Below are 5,376 nucleotides of genomic sequence, written 5' to 3'. Positions count from 1 at the left end.
GGATTGACTATCCTACACCTTGCTGCTCGCTATAGTGGGACTTGCAAGTCTACGGGTGCCAAATGTCATTTCTTACGACGTCTTACATCGTCGTTTTACTATAGAGTCGGTAGCAGGATACAGGCCGATTACATGGTACTTTAAATAACAACTGGTTTAAAGTAGTTAGTACAGCAGTAGTTATTTAATACAACACTACAGTACTATTTCATTTTCCCATTACATTTACTTTGTGATATTTACACAATAAACAATAATGTAAAAACTATATTTTTGGTTAATGATAGTCATATTTGGGAAAATACACACTCTTACAAGAGACACACACATAGATACTAGATGCCTTGGTAGAAGGCTACTTTTAGTAGGAAACATAGGGTTTTCTAGGAGAGTTCAAACAATTACAAACTTTTACAAACTTATACATCTCAGACTTACAAACACTTTCATACAGACAATGACACTAAAATACTTATGATCTCACCAACTTTAAAGCTGATAAACTCTTTCAAAATAACTTGTATTCTCAGGTCACCAGTAGACAGGTACCGGTGCCAGGTTTTGAGAAGATGGAGCTCGTTCAAGACTCATCTTTTATTTTGATTTATGTATTTGGTGTCTATTAAACTTGACAGAACACACTTGTATTAAATTATATATTATTAATGCAATGGATGATGTTGTTGCTTGTTTACTACTTTGCATTGTTGTGATACTGAACATGACGTCCTCCACCCCCGAACGTTTCCGCCGTTCCTGGTTTTGGGGTGTGACACAAGGGGCCACTTTGGCCGTGAACTACCTCAAACCACCAAGGGTGGACCGTGAACACAATTTGAGGAAGGAAACATTACCATGAACACCATCCTAGGCAACCTTTAGGCCGTAAACACCATGGTGGACCTCCTTTAGACCGTAAACCTTAGTTTAAGGCCCATTTAGACTCTGAACCCCTTTCCAATTCAAGGGTGTTTACAGATTGTGAGTTGTAATACGTAAGTTTCCAATGCAAATCTCAGTAATCTATGCATTAACTTCTAGTGATAAGGCTTTACCCAACAGTAATCCAAGTAAATATCCCATTAATTTCCCATTCCCCTATGAGGAGCGTAAATTCCCTTTTTCATTTCACAAATTCATTTCACATTCTGAAGAACTCCCTTAGGAATTTAAGCCAAGTCCAAAAACCATTTCTTCACAATTCCCTTCTAATATTTTGTACGTAATTCGTGCCTAGCTAGTTTTCACTATTTTGAGTTTTCACTATTTTGGGGGAGGATACAAATCAAAGTTCTTGTGAAATCTTGGTATAACTGCTTGTCTATACATGTATGTTATGTTGTATGTGTTTGAAGTTATAAAACTCCATATGAATAGTCCAAAAACTCGAGATTTTGGTTAAGTCTCAAGAGTTTGGACTATATCTCTCATATTATTTGTTGATTAGAAACAAAAACTAGTGTTTATATGAACTATAATTCATAAAACCTGATGTCAAGGATCACAAGAATTTACTCAAAGAAATTACTTAAACAAGTTGTTGGACATAATATTTTGAAGATGTTAGATTATGAAAATTTATAATATTTTGGACCATTTTCGGCCATAAATATATATATGTATATATATATATATATATATATATATATATATATATATATATATATATATATATATATATATATATATATATATATATATATATATAAGGTCATTTTTGAAATGTTGGCTAAATTTGAGATTTCGAATTCAAGTTGGACCAAAATGGAAATATCGAATAAATAAGGGTCATTTTGGACATTTTCCTAATTACCAGCCTAAAATGAGTATTTTAGAAGAAATGGGCTATTTTCAACAATCCTCGTATTTTTGGGTCACTCATGACACTTTTTGACAATTGTGCGTCTTATTTGATAATTCATAAAAAGGAAGGGACACTTTTGACACATCGATAATATTGAGTCAATTTTGACAAATATGATTCAAAGTGGATTATTTTCAGTAAAAGAAACGAAACACCTAGTCAACGGGCACAACTAAGGTTATGAAACGAAACGAAACATCTAGTCAACGAGTACAACTATTGTTATTTATTATATAAATAACAGATTTCAACTATTTGCGTAAATATCGGTTAGTATTCTAGTCAGACGCATCTTCACCGTACCTATATAATAGTCTACGTTTAATGTCCTGTAAGAGTTATAACCAGAGTCTCCTGGAGGGAGAGCGGGAATTTGTGTATAGATCTATACGGGGTTGACACCCCGCACCTTCGCTGTTTGCTACAGCTAGACAGGCCAGTCTAGGGTGACAAATGTCTTCAACAAAACCGACGCCTGAAGAACGTCTAGACAGGCACTCCGTCATATTAGTATGGTTATAACAGCTCACTTAGAATATAACAAAATATATTTACGCGGATTACACCTTTTGTTTATAATCAACTATGGTTTGGTTACCTCAAATAAAATTTTACCACACGAGACTTAGGATTTTTAAGACTACTACTTTGTATATCAGAAAATATAGGATTTTCTGGGAGAAAAATGAATTTTATACAATTTTTGAAATGTTATAACTAAAACACACACGTAATTATACTTGATTGGAAACAAGACTTACAACTATTTTGACAAGAAAATATTGGATTTTCTGGGTTTCTAAACTATCACAACTTTTATGTAAAAGTGCTTATGAACTCACCAACATATTATATGTTGACGCTTTTCAAACGACTTGTATTCTCAGGAAATCAGTAAGCAAGTTTATGGATCACGGATTCTTGAATATTTTGTTGTAGTTTGGAACTTACTTACTAATGTCTCTTTTGTGTAATTTGAGAACAAATACATGATGTAAAAACAATGTAAGTTTGTTATCTTAATGTATGATGTTTGGATTTGCTATGTTTCATTTATATTCAATTGTTATGGTACTGCACAACGACGTCACCCGCCTCCGTACGTTTCCGTCGTTCTGGTCCGGGGGTGTGACAGATTGGTATCAGGGCATTGTTTATAGTGAACTAGTATATATAGCCATACAAGATATACAACTATAAATACAATGGGACTAAAATACTCTGACTAAAAGAACACAAACATATGTACATGTTAGAACCAGCATCATAACAATCAAACAAATAAAAGTCTTTAGAAGAGTTGGACATCGCATTTAAACCCATGCAGTTATGTAATCGTATTGGGGACAAATATAGCCTGATCAACTATACTTGTTCTAAATACGACCAACATGTGCTTGGGGGTAAGCATGGTGGACAATGAATCTAAAACTTACCAACTAATTATCCAAAAGTTTTAAGAACCAAACCTAAATAATTAAAAATACTATGGGAGTATTTTGTCGCTTCGTAAAATTTTCTACACTCTTCTTACACCCCTATTCTCGTACAGACGACATGGCAGGATTTCATTTGCCAGGAGGTCCTTATTTCCCTAATCAGGGAAATGGAGGGTGGATCGAAGAGGACCCAGAGGAAGAGCCTATGGAAGAACTTGAAGAAGAGGATATCAATGAGGAAGAGGAAGATGAAGAAGAAGAGGATGATGTGTCGGACGCCGAGTCCGAAGTCATCGACCCTCGTTACGTCAATAGGGTACCTCCACACCGTCTGGGCCCCAATGGCCCTATACCTCCATGGGCCTATGACATCGAGAGATGGAGCAAGCATCAACAACAACAACCCTCTTATGCAATGGAGCAAATATTTTACGATCTTCTTCAGGGAGGACTCGCTGACCGCGCTCTTCCGGTCGTGGTCTGACGGATCGGAGATATTGGCGACCAGGCTCAAGTGACCGCCAACCAGATTGTACAAATGAGAGCTGCTTCGGAACAAGCGAATGCTCGCATCCAGGACCTTGAACGAGGCTATGTCCCAATGGAGCACCTGATTGAAGACCTTGCCGCTGCACGAGCAGAGGTAAGAGAGTATCAGGTGCGACACGCTGCTCTTGAGGAGAGAGTACGTATCGTTGAGCGCCGATTAGCTGAACTTCAGGGTGTGTCCTTATCATCAGCCACACCATCGGATGCTCTTAACCACAAGTAGGATCTTCCCTACTTGTTGCCATTATCGACAGAACTCTCTTTTGCTTATAAAAGTAGGATTAACTCTAAAAACTAAGTAACCGCGCTCCTCGTAGAATCTATAAGCTAGCAGATTTCGTTTCCTCTAAGTACCGAACGCCTTTCGAAGGAAAATTTTCATACGTGTACTAAGAAATCATCGTTAATGGAACAGTTCTGTGTTTTATTTGTAATGTATTTGCTATGTTTTCTATTATTGGTTAATGTTGCGTAAGCGAACCACCACGACCTCTAAACAATCACCGATATCTGAAATCATTATATACTCATCGTCCTTCTGTTCCATGGCAGAAAAATGCCTAGAAGGCCAACCCGCAGAAACAACAACACAACACCACCACCACCACCTCCGCCAGATATGAACTCTGCAGCCTTTCAAGCAGCAGTATCAGCTGCAGTGACAACGGCTCTAGCCCACATTCAAACTGGAAATAATGGTGGTGGGAATGGCCAAGGGACAGGAAGCTCTCACCAAGGGATGAATCAAGGGCCTGTAAAGGTCTGTACCTACAAGGACTTTTCTAATGCAAGGCCCCACACTTTCAACAGGACTAGAGGAGTGATAGCCTTGAAACGATGGATAGAAAAGGTTGAGCCGGTTTTTGAAATATGCAAATGTCCGGAACAGAGTAAAGTGAAATTCGCAGCCTACACGTTCATCGACGAGGCGATGTCATGGTGGAATGGTCACTTTGAGGCTATAACATTGAAGGGTTTTGAGCATTCTAACACTCCTATGGTGTACACGCAACCCTAGAAACCTTGGATTTATGTTTTACTAAGATATATGTAAATTTGTTTTTCCAATGTTCTTAACCTAACTAGCATGGCATGGGGAACTTTAAAACATAATAAGCTAGTAGAGTTACATACATTTTAGTAGTGGTTGATTGCTTGGAGTTTTAGATCCTAGCACCAATAATGTGGATGCCTCAAATGGAAGTCACAAATCACCACAAACCTTGGAAACTTGATATAATAGTAGAATACTTCTTGAAATCGCCACCCTTAGTTCTCATACACAAACTAGTGCAATTTCAAGTGCCAAGGACTCCTTTATATAGTGTGGTGGATTAGGGTTACATCCATGTAAACCCTAATACCCATGACCTTTCATTTTCAAGAGATCCATGGGTTAAAGCTCGATGGACTATCCATGGACGCACCATGCAAGCCTAGCTCATTCCAAATAAGAATTAGCCCAAACTATATAAATACAAGAGTCCATATTCAATTAGTCACACTTTTGATCACAAAATTAAT

This window comes from Lactuca virosa, chromosome 8 (genome assembly GCF_052849685.1).
Source record: "Lactuca virosa cultivar CGN04683 chromosome 8, Lactuca_virosa_CGN04683_v6, whole genome shotgun sequence".
Lineage (NCBI taxonomy): Eukaryota > Viridiplantae > Streptophyta > Magnoliopsida > Asterales > Asteraceae > Lactuca > Lactuca virosa.
Note: the sequence above shows the minus strand (reverse complement) of the source record.